At 40.0% G+C, this 17151-nt stretch overlaps 1 protein-coding gene across 4 annotated transcripts in view; it reads right to left on the bottom strand.

Annotated features, from left to right (window-relative positions):
- LOC117422582 (protein SCAI) overlaps positions 1 to 8200 on the bottom strand; it is an 85697-nt gene extending 77497 nt beyond the window's left edge. The window contains exons 1-3 of one of the 4 annotated variants that reach the window (XM_058987141.1): positions 8063 to 8200; positions 7654 to 7713; positions 7127 to 7176 (exon numbers count right to left, since the gene is read on the bottom strand). The gene's annotated coding sequence lies outside the window, so the exon portion shown is untranslated. The remainder of the gene's footprint in view (positions 1 to 7126; positions 7177 to 7653; positions 7714 to 8062) is intronic. The other 3 variants (XM_058987143.1, XM_058987140.1, XM_058987142.1) reach the window with 3 other exon arrangements.
- Positions 8201 to 17151: the final 8951 nt, after the last annotated feature.

Below are 17151 nucleotides of genomic sequence, written 5' to 3'. Positions count from 1 at the left end.
GCCAGGTCCAGTATTGTGCGTGTATATATATATATATATATATATATATATATATATATATATATATTACACACACACATATATACACATATATATATATATATATATATACATACACACACAGTGCCTTGCAAAAGTATTCAGACCCCTGACCAATTCTCTCATATTACTGAATTACAAATGGTACATTGAAATTTCGTTCCATTTGATATTTTACTTTAAATCACTGAAACTCAAAATCAATTATTGTAAGGTGACATTGGTTTTATGTTGGGAAATATTTTTAAGAAAAATAAAAAAATGAAATATCTTGCTTGCATAAGTATTCAACCCCTGTGCTGTGGAAGCTCCCAGTTTACACCGATGAAAGAAATTGCCCTAACGAGGACACCATTACCTTACCATTGGCCTCCACCTGTGAACCATTAAAGTTGCTGTCACATTTTCTGGATAAAAACCCCCACTGTTGAAGGATCATTGGTCTGTGAATCGGAAAGAAAATGAAGACCAAAGAGCATTCTACAGAAGTTAGAGATAAAGTAATACAAATGCATAGATTAGGGAAAGGGTACAAAATAATATCCAAGTCTTTGGATATCCCAGTGAGCACAGTTGGATCAATAATCAGGAAGTGGAAGCTGCATCACACCACCCAGGCACTGCCAAGAAAAGGCCATCCCTCAAAACTCAGCGCTCAAACAAGAAGGAGACTTGTGAGAGAAGCCACAGAGAGACCAACAGTCACTTTGAAGGAGCTACAGAGTTCAGTGGCTGGGAGTGGAGTAATGGTGCACCAGTCAACCATATCAAGAGCTCTGCATAACACTGGCCTGTATGGGAGGGTGGCAAGAAAGAAGCCGTTACTCAAAAAGTACCATCCGAAAGCACGTCTGGAGTTTACCAGAAAGCATGAGAGTGACCCAGCTGCGATGTGGGAAAAGGTTTTGTGGTCAGATGAGACCAAGATAGAGCTTTTTGGCCAAAACTCAAAGCACTATGTGTGGCAAAAACCTAACACTGCCCATGCCTCAAGACACACCATCCCTACAGTGAAGTATGGTGGTGGCAGCATCATGCTGTGGGGATGCTTCTCATCAGCAGGGACTGGGCATCTTGTTAAAATTGAAGGAAGAATGGATGGAGCAAAATACAGGGAAATACTGCAAGAGAACCCGCTTCAGTCCGCTAAAAAACTGAAGCTTGGGAGGAAAATTCACCTTTCAGCAGGACAATGATCCCAAGCGCAAGGCCAAAGCAACATTGGAGTGGCTCAAGAACAAAAAGGTGAATGTCCTACAGTGGCCCAGTCAAAGTCCTGATCTCAATCCCATTGAGAATCTGTGGCACTATTTGAAAATTGCGGTCCACAAGCGTCGTCCAACCAACCTGAACAACCTGGAGCAAATCTGCCAAGAAGAATGGGCCAAAATCACTCCGACACTGTGTGCAAAGCTGGTACATACTTACCCCAAAAGACTTAAAGCTGTTATTGCAGCGAAAGGTGGCTCTACCAAATATTAATGTGTGGGGGTTGAATACTTATGCAAGCAAGATATTTCAGTTTTTTATTTTTCTTAAATATTTCCCAACATAAAACCAATGTCACCTTACAATAACTGAATTTGAATTTCAGTGTTTTAAAATAAAATATCAAACAGAACAAAATTTCAGTGTACCATTTGTAATTCAGTAATATGAGAGAATTGGTCAGGGGTCTGAATACTTTTGCAAGGCACTGTATATATATATATATATATATATATATATATAGATAAGGAATATTGTAGGTTATAATCAAAATAAAAACATGTATTAATTACAGCTTTGTTGCTAGGTGGGCTGGCTTATAACTTCCTTAATTTCGTGATCCTGCCTTTCAAATGTCATTGGGGTATTTATTTAGGAAAAGTCATAAACGGACAACCACATAACTTTGACACTCCAAGTAATTTAAATTTGAAAACCTCAACCCATCAAAATGACTTCCGTGGCTAGTGTTAAGGTGGTATACATGAATAAAATATTGCAACGACCCCTGGTCTTGAGGCTCAAAGCAAGAGATGGCGACGGGATTCAGGCGCTAACTAGACTACTTTATTAATTAAACAGGGTCCGTGTTTGGGTCAGGACCACACCACAAAAACAGTAAATCCTTCCTCAACTCTATCCTAAAAACTTTCTCACTTTCTCACTCGCTTTATTCCACACACACACAGAGAAGAGAGCAGACCGCTACTCTCATGTGAGGGGCAGAGCAAGGGCATTGAGATGACATGGTCCACACCAAACAGCTGCTCACACACCCCCACACTACCGAAACCAGTGGTATGGTCCCACCCAGGAACAATACAGATAACATGACTGCACAGGACCAAACGAAACAAAAGTGTTCCAACCTGACCGGGTCGCTACAATATATTGAACTTACAGAGATATTATTAAAAATGTTTTCAAGTACTCGAGTAATAAAATTAGTGCTTGAGTAATTATAATTATTTTGAGTACTCTAACCCACCCCTATTGTAGAATAACAAAAATCTAACTTATATTCACTTTTCAAGTATAGATGGAACAATACACTTTCTTATTCTGTAACACCGAGTCAGTTTTGGTACTTCATATTTTATTTTTATATATATACACACAGTGCCTATAGTAAGTATTCACCCCCCTTGGGCATTTTCAAAATTGATTGTGTTACAACCTGAAATCTTGATGCATTTAAATGGGATTTTTTTTCCTTTGATTTACACAACCTACTCAACACTTTGAAGAGACAAGAGAATTTTTATTGTGAAACAGTTAATGAAATTTAAAAAAACTGAAAATGTCTTGGTTAGATAAGTATTCACCCCCTGAGTCAGTACTTGGTAGAACCACCTTTGGCAGCATTTACAGCTGTGAGTCTTTTGAGGTAAGTCTAGCAGGTTTGCACATCTGGATCGTGCAATATTCACCCATTCTTCTTGGCAAAATTGTTCAAGCTCTGTCAAGTTGGATGGGGATCGTTGGTGGACAGCAATCTTCACGTCTTGCCACAGATTCCCAATCAGATTCAAGACCGGGCTTTGACTGGGACACTCTAGGACATCACTTTCTTGTTTAAGCCACTCCAGTGTTGCTTTGGCTGTGTGCTTGGGGTCATTGTCCTGCTGAAAGGTGAATCTCCATCCCAGTCTTAGGTCTTTTGCAGACTGAAGCAGGTTTTCCTCAAGGATTTGCCTGTATTTAGCTCCATCCATTTTGCCCTCTACCCTGACAAGCTTCCCAGTCCCTACCGATGAAAAGCATCCCCATAGCATGATGCCGTCATCGCCATGCTTCACAGTAGGGATGGTGTTACTTGGGTGATGTGCTGTGTCGAGTTTGCGCCAGACATAACTCTTTGCATTTAGGCCAAACAGTTCAATTTTAGTTTCATCGGACCACAGAATCTTTTGCCACATCTTTTCAGTCTCCCACATGCCTTTTTGCAAATTCCAAGCAGGATTTTACATGGAACTTTTTCCAGAAATGGTTTCCTTCTTGCCACTCTTCCTTAAAGGCCAGATTTGTGGAGTACCTGAGCTATTGTTGACACATGGACAGTTTCTTCCATCTCAGCCATGGAACGCTGTAGGTCTTTCAGAGTTGTCATTGACCTCTTGCTGGCTTCTGACCAATGACCTTCTTACCCGGCTGCCTAGTGTGGGAGGACAGCCTACTCTAAGCAGATTGAGTGTGCCGTATACCTTCCATTTCTAAATGATTGACTTGACTGTGCTCCAAGGGATATTCAATGCCTTTGAAATATTTTTATACCCCTCCCCTGATCTGTGCCTTTCCACAACTTTATCCCGGAGTTGTTTTGAAAGCTCCTTGGTCTTCATGGTAGTATCTTTGCTTTGAATACACTAACCAACTGTTGGACCTTACAGAGACAGGTGTATTTAATCTGAAATCATGTGAACCACTTTTATTGCACACAGATGGACTCCATTTAACTTATTGTGTGAATTCTGAAGGGAATTGGTTGCACCTGAGCATATTTAGGAGTGTCATAGCAAAGGGGGGGAAATACTTATCTAATGAAGACTTTTCAGGTTTTTATTTTTAATTGATTTGTTTTTTCACCCCCCCAACCCCCCAATTTTTTCACACATTGAAAGTGTTGAGTAGGTTGTGTAAATCAAGAGAGGAAAAAAACCCATTTAAATGCATCAAGATTTCAGGTTGTAACACAACAAACTGTGAAAACACCCAAGGGGGGGTGAATACTTAGAATAGGCACTGAATATATTATATATATATATATATATATATATATATACACACACACACACACACACACACACACACACACACAGTATATTATATATATATATATATATATATATATATATATATATATATATATGCACAAGTGTTTCATTCTAAAAGCAGTACAACAGTGCTTTAATCAATGCCAGAAGCAATAGTCCATGAATTTTGTGTCTCAATCATAGGCACCTAACTGTGTTAAAGTGGAGGCAAACCTGAAGCACTAACTGCCAAGCGGAGAGGCACAATTCTTTCTTTTTTTTTTTTTTTTTTTTTTTTACAAATAAGAAGCTCTAAGAAACCAAGCAAACCTTGATGTTGTGACGTTACCCTTTTAGTAATTGCAAGCCAACAAAATTGGCAGGTGTTTCAGCATAAAATGTTCAATATGTACATACTGAGCTTGCATTAATTACGAATACATGCAAGTAGCACCGAATGGCACAACCAGTACCAATGGTGTCTCTCCACAGTGCTGCACCTAGAATTCCCACATGGAGATTATAAAAGGAAAGTGTTGAACAAAGACCAGCAACTACTGTTCTTTTGAAGGAAAGTACTCCCTAATTAAAGCAGCTCAAAATACTGGCCATGTCAGAAGCATTGGTTTACTGTATATATATATATATATATATATATATATATATATATATATATATATATATTACACACACACACATACATATACACACATATACAAAGTGCCTGTAGAAAGTCTACACCCCCTTTCAAAATGTTCACCTTTTGTTGCCTTATAGCCTGGAATTAAAATGCATTAAAATAGTTTTTTTTTTTTTTTTCATTTATCTACACGTCCTACCCCACAACTTCCAAGTGAAAAAAATATTCTAGAAATTTGTAGAAAATTAATTAATAAAAACTGAAATAGCTTGGTTGGATAAGTGTCCACCCCCCTTGTAATAGCAATCCTAAATTAGTTCAGGTGTAACCAATCACCTTCAAAATCACACACACCAAGTTAAGTGGCCTCCACCTGTGTTAAATTGTAGTGATTCACATGATTTCAGGATAAATTCAGCAGTTCCTGTAGGTTCCCTCTGCTGGGTAGTGCATTTCAAAGCCAAGACTCAACCATGAGCATCAAGGAGCTTTCAAAAGAACTCCGGGACAAAGTTGTTGAAAGGCACAGATCAGGGGATGGGTATAAAAAAAATATCAAAGGCCCTGAATATCCCTTGGAGCACGGTCAAGACGATTATTAAGAAGTGGAAGGTGTATGGCACCACCAAGACCCTGCATAGATCAGGCCGTCCCTCCAAACTGGATGACCGAGCAAGAAGGAGACTGATCAGAGACGCTACCAAGAGGCCAATGGCAACTTTGCAAGAGCTACAGACTTTTATGGCCAAGACTGGTCAAAGTGTGCATGTGACAACAATATCCCAAGCACTCCACAAATCTGGCATGTATTTTACTCAAGAAAGACCACCTTTAATCCTGTTTGAAGTATGCAAAAAAACACTCAGATTCTGTAGCCATGTGGAAAAAAGTTTTGTGGTCTGACGAAACTAAAATGGAACTTTTTGGCCTAAATTCAAAGTGTTATGTTTGGCACAAACCCAACACAGCGCATCACCCAAAGAACACCATCCCTACTGTGAAGCATGGTGGTGGCAGCATCATGTTATGGGGATGTTTCTCATCAGCAGGGACTGGGGCACTTGTCAGGATAGAAGGGAAAATGAATGGAGCAAAGTACAGAGAAGTCCCTGAGAAAAACCTGCTGCCCTCTGCAAGAAAGCAGAAACTGGGATGGAAGTTCTTGTATTTTTAATATATAATCTTTTTCTCAATAAAAATATTTTCCCCCTTAAGTGTGGAGTATGGTGTGTAGATAAGTGGATAAAAATCCTTATTTAAATGCATGAAACTGAGGCACTGACACAACAAAATGTGAAAAAAGTTCAAGGGGGTGTAAACTTTCTATAGGCACTGTGTATATATATATATATCTATCTATCTATATATATCTATATATAGAGAGAGAGAGAGAGAGAGAAGCAAATGCAAATATATTTTTTGCTGCATGAAACAATTTCAACAGTATACATTTAACAGTATAAACTTAGTGGCAGTCAAGTCGTTTTTTTGTTTTATACTACCATTAAAATGGTTGTATTCCTGTAGAAATGTTGTCTTTGTTTTGTGCTTGCTTCTAAACATGGTCCATTGAGTTCGGAGGGCAAAGTTTGCCCATAATAAAATTACTTATAACAATAATGTAACTGGGAGGACAGACAGCGTGAGAGATCGAGGAGAGTCAGCAGCGACAGCGAGAGGTTTAGATTAGAAGGGTTTATTATTCTATGGCTGGCATGAATTTCAACCCCGAATAGGAATTCTTTGTTTAGTAACAATAGACCTTGAATTCATGAATTCCAAACTGTCTCCCTGAGTCCCGCTTCATAAAACCTGACAAAACATTACAACATACACTGATCTGTTTGTGGTTAAAGATTTTTTTAATTATAAACATTGTGAAATTAATAAGGTTCATACAAGCCAGGAAGGACCCTGGCCTTCCAGGACCAGAATTGCCCACCCCTCTTATAGACCCTAATCCTTTGTGTGGCAGTGCAAGATCTCCTGCAGCACATCCAGGGTCAAGACTTAAGATACTAATGAGGCGTCTTGATTATCATTGTACTGGAGTGAACAGGAAAAACGATTTCTATCCAAAATCCAGTAAAACGTCCCCCGATCTGTCACAGCTCTGATTATATTGTTATTCTTTTTGAATGATAAATGCGTGCTGCTGTAATGAACTGTGCGATAACCTCAGATCAGGCATCACTGCCGTACTGACCTGCTGTGATCGGTTCCTGCGCTTCAAACGAGAGACTTGTGGAATCTGACCTGCAACTTGCAAGCATGTTCAATTAGCTGGTCTCCCATCGCTCGGTTCAACTAATATTAACGTCCTTGAGATTTTAGCTTTACTGCATATGTATCAATCAAAACAACAGCACCTGACGTTCACATGTACAGTGAAAGGTTGGTAGCAATATAATTCGTATATACTGTTCTGCTTTTATTGTGATGTTCAACTGCAGTACTACTGCGTTCAATTCAATGTAACCATTATATTATATATATATATATATATATATATATAATATAATATATATATATATATATATATATATATATATAATATAATATATATATATATATATATATATATATATATAATATAATATATATATATATATATATATATATATATATATATATATATATATATATATATATATATAACAACAAATTAAACAAAAAAATGAAATACCTAAATGACCACGATCCATAAAAAAACCAAAAAACAATACTACTCACCGTTTTCTTCAAATATTCCCCCAAATAAGGTTTGGAACTGGCCCTTTCCGTGCCAACCTGCTGTGATAAAACGTAAAGCAAGACATCAAGGAGCGCCAAAATCAAGTGTTTTTTTTTTTTTTTCTTTCAGCATTTACTCTACAACGCAAACAGATGCATTACAATTAATAATATTATGCTTTGTTGTTTGCATTAGATATAATATTCGCCAAGCACATGAAAACAAATACAAATCCATACGTTTAATTTTTGTCCCACAAATTATTCTATAAGTCAATATTAGAATCAATATTCACAGCCTGCAACTGCACTTTTTTTTTTTTAAGCACAAAGAGTAGTAACAGGCTGGCTCACAGATTTCCACAACTAATGAATTCAAACACTCAACGCAATGTTGCGCCGTCATTACCTATGTACGTTTTTAGAGCCCAATGTGCCCCTCCGCAAAAAAAACCAACACGATTTTCTAGCAGCATGTAATTGACTATTGATTACGGTCCACTTGCATTTGCAGCTTCAGGCTTGAGTTGTGTTCTGTTGTGAAGCACGGCGCTACCTACCTTGAAACGGTAGCTAGTCCCTCCCCCTCGTCTCTGATTGCAACCGGGTGACTATACGAGCTTTTGTGATTTGATGATCGGATTGCCTGTCTGCGTTGAACGGTGACGACAAACTTGACTGCTCGCGGGTTGTTGCTCCTGAACACTAATTGGTTGGTAGGTGGTTGTCAGGGGGTACAACTAACGCTACAGTGCCATCACGTGGCCAAAGTGCAGAAGACAATGTGAATGAACAGCAAAGAAAGGAACTATGAAGCTTATCTCTTTTGAGCATATTATACTAGTCTTGAAATCTTTTAAGAACATAAGAACATAAGAACATAACAAAGTTTACAAACGAGAGGAGGCCATTTAGCCCATCTTGCTCGTTTGGTTGTTAGTAGCTTATTGATCCCAGAATCTCATCAAGCAGCTTCTTGAAGGATCCCAGGGTGTCAGCTTCAACAACATTACTGGGGAGTTGGTTCCAGACCCTCACAATTCTCTGTGTAAAAAAGTGCCTCCTATTTTCTGTTCTGAATGCCCCTTTATCTACTCTCCATTTGTGACCCCTGGTCCTTGTTTCTTTTTTCAGGTCAAAAAAAGTCCCCTGGGTCGACACTGTCTATACCTTTTAGGATTTTGCATGTTTGAATCAGATCGCCACATAGTCTTCTTTGTTCAAGACTGAATAGATTCAATTCTTTCAGCCTGTCTGCATACGACATGCCTTTTAAACCCGGGATAATTCTGGTTGCTCTTCTTTGCACTCTTTCTAGAGCAGCAATATCCTTTTTGTAACGAGGTGACAGGAACTGAACACAATATTCTAGGTGAGGTCTTACTAATGCATTGTAAAGTTTTAACATTACTTCCCTTGATTTAAATTCAACACTTCTCACAATATATCCGAGCATCTTGTTGGCCTTTTTTTATAGCTTCCCTGCATTGTCTAGATGAAGAGTCAACATAAACTCCTACGTCTTTTTCATAGTTTCCTTCTTCAATTTCAGTATCTCCCATATGATATTTATAATGCACATTTGTATTGCCTGCATGCAATACTTTACACTTTTCTCTATTAAATGTCATTTGCCATGTCTCTGCCCAGTTCTGAATGCTGTCTAGATCATTTTGAATGACCTTTGCTGCTGCAACAGTGTTTGCCACCCCTCCTATTTTTGTGTCGTCTGCAAATTTAACAAGTTTACTTACTATACCAGAATCTAAATCATTAATGTAGATTAGGAATAGCAGAGGACCTAATACTGATCCCTGTGGTACACCACTGGTTACCTCGCTCCATTTTGAGGTTTCCCCTGTAATCAGTACTTTCTGTTTTCTACATGTTAACCACTCCCTAATCCATGTGCATGCATTTCCTTGAATCCCTACTGCATTCAGTTTGAGAATTCATCTTTTATGCAGGACTTTGTCAAAAGCTTTCTGGAAATCTAAATAAATCATGTCATATGCTTTGCAATTATCCATTGTCAATGTTGCATCCTCAAAAAAGTCAAGCGGGTTAGTTAGACATGATCTCCCTTTCCTAAAACCATGTTGACTGTCTCCTAGGATATTGTTCCCATATAGATAATTTTCCATTTTAGATCTTATTATAGTTTCCATAAGTTTACATATAATAGAAGTCAGGCTTATTGGTCTGTAGGTACCACCACCGTCCCACCGTGTGCACAGTCCCCAGCGACCCCGTGCAGGGTCCCAGCAGCTCGCCAAACAATACCTGCCATCGTCCCACCGTGTGCACAGGCCCCAGCGACCCCGTGCAGGGTCCCAGCAGCTCGCCAAACAAAACCTGCCACCGTCCCACCGTGTGCACAGGCCCCAGCGACCCCGTGCAGGGTCCCAGCAGCTCGCCAAACAATACCTGCCATCATCTCACTGTGTGCACAGGCCCCAGCGACCCCGTGCAGGGTCCCAGCAGCTCGCCAAACAAAACCTGCCACTGTCCCACCGCGCACATGGGCCCCAGCGACCTTGTGTGGGGTCCCAGCAGCTCGGGAAACATCACATCACATCGCAGTTACTTGTTAGTGCAGTAGCTTCAAGTTCTAACATTTTGTTTCCGAGACTTCTAGCATTAAGATAAATACATTTAATAGCTGTCTTACCTGAGTTGTTGCCTTTGTTTTGATGTGGTCTCCGTGACAAAGTGGTAATTAGTAGCAGGTGTATAGCAGGTGCACTGTGGATGCAGTAATTCCAAATAACAAACAGACAGACAACAAAGTACGGGTGAAATGAGTTTTAATGATTATAAATCTGATTGTCTGATGCTGGCAATACACAGCAATGTGTATTGCGCAGTAATTAAAAAAAAGGGTTGCAGTCTTGCAAACAATAAACACATGATCACAGGTCCAAAGTGAGTGCTCTCTTGTGGTGAAGTACAATATATTACGTGCTATTGGTGAAAACAAGTGCTGTGGTGATCCGGCCATGTGCTGGCCCCAGGCGACAGCTCTGGATTTATTTAGCCGTCTAGTGCTATTTAACGAAACAAACACAGACAGTTACTAAACAGAAAATACCAACAAAACACTCACTATTTCAGTTTGGGGATATCTCCTGGTCCATCCAGTCTCCTAGTAACACTGAAACCCAAGCGAAGGAAAGGATTTACAATTCTCCGGACCCTTTTATGCGTTTATGCATGACCCCTTGGTAAACGATTACAGCTGACTCTATTGCTTGCAGCTGCTACCTCGTTAACATTCCCATTCAATACATTCCCGCATCGGAGTCTCATCTTTTTCAAGGCTGACTGACCTCCCGACCCAGAGAATAAACTGTCAGACCAACCTGTGCAAAGCCATCATAGGGGTTAGGGGTTAGGGGTCAGGGTCAGGGTCAGGGTCAGGGTCAGGGTCAGGGTCAGGGTCAGGGTCAGGGTCAGGGTCAGGGCCAGGGCCAGGGTTAGGGTCAGGGTCAGGGCCAGGGCCAGGGTTAGGATCAGGGTCAGGGCTGGGGTTAGGGTGAGGTAGGAACTTTGTTTCCCTAATAACTCCACACTTGGTTGGTTTTTCAGGGAAAGAAAGATGCACTGGCCATCTGGCTCTTTTTGGATTTATTTCTTTGTTTTTTTGTTTTGGATCTCCTTTTCTAGTGTAGGTCTATCGTGGAGTTTCTAATGTTCAGGCCTAGCGGGAAAGTTGTTTGTAGTTTGTTGATCCAGTTTTTTTGTCTCCATTTCCTTTCTCCGATTGTCCAGTTCTGGTTCCTCTCCAGCCCTGTAATTTTCAGAGATTCCAAGTTGTGTTGTAGAAAGAGTAGTAAAGGCAGTCTGTCACTGTTCGTCTGTCACTGTTCTAAGCCCTGCCCCTGATTTATGACCCTAAGCCACGCCCCATATTGTTGATTTATGGCAATAAGCCCCACCCATTTCCACATCTCAGATTGATTTATGACCCTTAAGTCCCTCCCCCTTTCTCCTACGCTTTGATTGATTTATGATCCCTTATGACCCGTCCCTTTTTACCGGACGTCCGTCAAAAATAGCCCTGCCCTAAAAATGGCATCTGTTGTACCCTTAGTTTATAGACTATTACAAAGAAAAAACTGAAAGAAAGAAGAGAAAGCAAGTTGTATTGTAGTGTATTTTTTTGACTATGTTTGAGACCCTCCATAATAATAACCAAGGTTATTAACAAACAGAGAGTCCCTAAACATTTTTGATTATGCTCAAGGATCCTCCATAATAATAACCAGGATTATTAACAAACAGAGAATCCATAAATATATGGAAAAATCTCATAATCAGTATATTATACACATATTACATTGAAAATTAACTCATGAGAGCAGGCATCAAATGTGCTGGGCCCTACATTTCGGTTGGATTTCCAGGCCGTGGTAGGTAGATGTGTCCATTCCATAATACACATGTTTCCATCTAATGGTTGATTTTAATATTACAACATATTCTAAAAAACGATTTAAAGTTGTTTTTGAATACAATAAAGGTTAGCACAGGCTGCATTGTAAAGGATTTCGGGTTTTTTAGGAGCCTACCCATAATGCATCTATATTTGCATAATGGTTTCTATTAACATTACAGAGAACTCTAAAAACCTAGTTCATGTTATTTTTGAAGCTAAAAGAATTGACCACCACGTTCTTTGTCTTAATGTGATTATTTTAAGATCATACAAGACGTGGTTAGGTATAAGAATAATATTTTTTCTGTTAAAAAACTGTATAAATGCTGCAGGATTAAGCATTCCGCATACTGCCATCTGCTGGTTGATTTTAATATTGCAGCGGCCACGAATTGAATATGTTGGAAAGGTCTTTTCAAATGTTAACACTATATTCATTGACTTAATGTGACTATTTTAAGAACAAATAATACGTGGTTAGGTATAAGAATAATCTTTTTCTGTTAAACTGTATAAATGCGGTAGGATTAGCCATACCGCAGACTCCTGTCTGTAGTATGCATTTAATATACCACATACTGCCATCTGCTGGTTGATTTTAATATTGCAGCGGCGACGAATTGAATATGTACAATGTATTCTAAAAAATTATTTAAAGGTATTTGATAAATGTTACCACTACATTATTTGACTTAATATGAATATTTTAAGACCATACAAGCTGTGTTTAGGACTAAGAATCATCTTTTTCTGTTAAATTGACTCCACCATCTCCTCCCGTATCTCTACCTGTCTGTCTGCTATTTTCCTCCTGGATGCACTCGCATCACCTCAAACTCAACCTCTCTAAATCTGACCTCCTTTTCTTTCCCTCCTCCTCCCCCTCCCCTGATCTCTCTATCTCTGTTCCTCTGGAATCTACCACACTCTCTCCCTCTTCCTCAGCTAAGAACCTTGGAGTCACCCTGGACCCCTGCCTCTCTTATTCCCAGCACATCTCCACTCTGGCACGCACTTGCCGATTCTTCCTGAGCAACATCCGAAGAATCCGACCCTTCCTCACCAACTATGCTACCCAACTCCTGGTCCAGGCCCTGGTACTCTCCCGCCTAGACTACTGCATCTCCCTCCTGGCTGGCCTCCCTGCGTCCGCCACCCGTCCGCTCCAGCTCATCCAGAACTCTGCTGCCCGCCTGGTGTTCTCTCTGCCTCGCTTCGCCCACGCTACTCCACTACTCCGCTCGCTCCACTGGCTCCCGATCACCGCTCGCATCCAGTTCAAGACTCTTGTACTAGCCTACAGATGCCTTGACCAGACTGCACCCAGCTACCTCCAGACCCTCATCTCTACCTACACCCCCACTCGACCTCTCCGCTCCGCCTGCACTAGAAGACTAGCTCTACCACCGCTACGCTCCCCTGCCTCCAGAGCCCGCTCCTTCTCCACCCTTGCTCCGCAGTGGTGGAATGACCTTCCTACAGATGTCAGGACTGCCCAGTCCCTGACCACATTCCGGCGCCTCCTTAAGACTCACCTCTTCAAACAGCACCTGTAGAACTCCTCTGTTTGTATCCTGGGACACTATCACCCTTCATGTAAATGTGCTTTATTTTGCTCTTATCTGCCCCCTATTTTACTGCATTTAATCCTGTACTTCAGAATACTGTAATCTGCCAAGTGTTTAACCTGTAGTACTTTGTATTTAATCACATACTGATGTAACTATCGCTATTTAATCTTATCCTGATGTAACTATCCCTATTATCTGCTGTATTATTGAATTGTGGTTTGTCACACTTGTACTTTGCTTGAACAAAAGTTATTGTATTTCTTGCTCTTATTGTATTACCTGTATTGTAACACTTGAAATGTATTTGCTTACGATTGTAAGTCGCCCTGGATAAGGGCGTCTGCTAAGAAATAAATAATAATAATAAAATAATAATGTTGGGGTTTCTCAGGACTAGTAAGACATTTTTTTTTACCCATACTGCCATCTGCTGGTTGATTTTAATATTGCAGCGGCCACATTATTTTAACATATTAATTTTAAATCTTGAAACAAAATTACATACTTAAAATACCTGAAAATCTTATGAAACACCTTAGTGGAATATTTCATCCCTGAAATGTTTTACACTGCGCACCCCTGTTCGAATCTCGGGGCAGTATTTTTTTTTGTGTGTGTGACACGGAGTGTGTGTATGTATTTTATGGTTAAATCCTGGGGTGTTTCTCTTTTGACTGTGTTTGAGACCCTCCGTAACAATAACCGTGATTATTAACGAACAGAGAGTCCCTAAACATTTGTGATTATGTTCAAGACCCTCCGTAACAATAACCGGGGTTATTAACAAACAGAGAGTCCCTAAACATGTGAAAGAGTTTTCTCATCAGTGTATTTATACACATATTACACTGAGCAATAACCCACAACAGCATCCATCAAATGTGCTGGGCCCTACATTTCTGTTGGATGTTCAGGCCGTGGTCGGTAACTGTGTCCATTCCATAATACAAATGGTTCTATGTAAAGATGTTTTTTTTATTATTTAGAAAATAAAACTAACTTTTTTGTTTTTTTGGCTGGGTTATTTTTAGTACTTCAAGTGCGAGTTTGAAGAAAATAAAAAGGAAGCACGGTCTCTGTATATGCGTTGCTGTCGTGCAAAATCAAATACAGTAGACCTGTTTACTGTAAAATAAATTAGAAGGAAGTAATAAAGTGGACTAGGTTCACGCGTCTATCTTATAGGCCTTCTTCAATTTAGGCCGCTAAGATTTCAGTTTACTAAAGACCCTGTATTTATTTATTTATTTATTTATTTAAGACGTGAGTAGATTGTAGATAATATATTTCCTAAAAACAATCGCTATACTATATTTTTATAAATTAGTAAACGATTACTATAAGCAAGTTTTTTCATTTTAAAATTCTGAGCGTCAAAAGTTTTTACAAGTACTATCATGGACCGTCTTCTGTGTTGAAACTCAACAAGCAAAATAAAATGTCGGATAGTAAACAATTTGTGCACGTAACAAAATGACCTATTTCCCTCTTTGCAAAAGGTATGAAATCATCCATCTGGTGATATTTTAGAAGAGGTTGTTACAGAGCATGCAGGATTCAGGTAACACCGCTAGGGTAGGAATTCATTTGGCCACCCACGAGTATCACCGTTCCCCTTAATCACTTTTTTCATGATTAAAATACACATTGTTTTAAGTGCATGTAATAGATGATGCTTGCAAACTCTATGCAGTAAGCTTGTATTGCAGGAGCACATCGGGGCCATGTACAGAACTGCATCTAACTTACTTGGTCAAAACAGATTTAACAGGGACAGTCCCATGAACGTTATCCTTCACGTTTATTTTTCTATTACCATTACATTTAAGGCTGAGGGGTTTATCAAATGTATTAATAAAGTATCACCAGTACAGAACAGAAATGGTTCACTATGATTATGAATAGTAAATTCAGAGAAGCTCTGAAAAACTTTCATAGCCAGTACATAATATAACTCTTTATTTAACATTATTTATAGCATTATCATGTTTCTCAACAGCTATTCTGCACACCATACAGTTCAAATTCAAACTAATGGAACATATTTAGATTTTTGTAGGAAAAATGTAACTACAGTAAGAGCACTTAAATAAACAGTAACATAGCTGTTATAAAACAGAAAGCTTACTGTTAAAAGTAACACCACTTATTTATTTAATTTATTTATTTTTTAAATTTAGTCGTCGCCAATTATTTTACCCCGATTTTCACCCCAATTTAGCATGCCCAATTATTATCTGTATCCCCGGCTCACCGCTCACAACCCCCGCGCCAACTCGGGAAACGGAGGCTGGAACACGCGTCCTCCGAAACGTGCTCCTGCCAAGCCGTCATTTTTCGCACTGCAGATCCACAGCAATGCCACCAGACCTATAGTGCCGGAGGACAACACAGATCTGGCGGCTCTGCTGCAGAGACACAGGCGCCCTATCGGCCACAGGGGTCGCTGATGCGCGGTGAGCTGTGGATTCCCCTGCCGACCTAAGCCCTCCCTACCCGGGCAGCGCTCAGCCAATTGTGCGCCGCCCCCTAGGAACTCCCGGTCACGGTCAGCTGTGACATAGCCTGGATTCGAACCTGCGATCTCCGGGCACATCCTGCGCGGAGCGCCTTTACTGGATGCGCCACTCGGGAGCCCCACTTATTTATTTATTTAAATTCATCCAAATATTAGTTGGCTACAGTGTATTTATTTAAATAGTAATTTTAAGTATTAATATTTTTGAAGATGCATGACAGCTTTTTTTGTTTAAAAATAAGTTACAAGAAATTACATTTCAGTTTTATTTTTATTTCTGTTGTAATCAGTGCTTTATCTGTTTTAGCCATTTTTTATTGTACACTTATTTACAGTGTAATTCCGTTCTTATAGGTTACAAAGCACCCATGTTAACACCGTCACTATCCCCTCCTTCATAAACTTTATATTAACAGGCCAAACACACACACACACACACAGCAATCACTACCCCCAAACTTCATCATTAGAAACAGCCTCATAAATATAAAACTACCCAACTGTAATTACATTTATGTATTTAATTAAAATGCTGGGGCTTTCAAAGTAGTTTAAACTTGTTTAGACTTGTTTATTTTGTCTCTGTACCACAGGCGTAACAACACAATGATAATATTAGCATACAAACACTTGTTGGTGAGGGGGGTGTAAGGACAGTATGGCCAAACGATACCTGCCACCTTGCCAGAGCGCGCACGGGCCCCAGCGACACTGTGAGGGGTCCCAGTGGCTCGCCAAATGATACCTGCTACCTTCCCAGCTCATGCACGGGCCCCAGCGACCCTGTGCGGGGTCCCATTCGCTCTGCAAAATATAAATGCCACATTGGCAGCACGTACAGGCCCCAGCGACCCCGTACGATGTCCCAGCGGCTCGCCAAACGATACCTACCACCTTGCCAGAGCGCGCACGGGCCCCAGTGACACCGTGCGTGGTCCCAGCGGCTCACCAAACAATACCCAGCGTGCGCT

Source organism: Acipenser ruthenus, chromosome 15 (genome assembly GCF_902713425.1).
Source record: "Acipenser ruthenus chromosome 15, fAciRut3.2 maternal haplotype, whole genome shotgun sequence".
Classification (NCBI taxonomy): domain Eukaryota; kingdom Metazoa; phylum Chordata; class Actinopteri; order Acipenseriformes; family Acipenseridae; genus Acipenser; species Acipenser ruthenus.
Note: the sequence above shows the minus strand (reverse complement) of the source record. Positions and strands in the feature narration are given on the sequence as shown.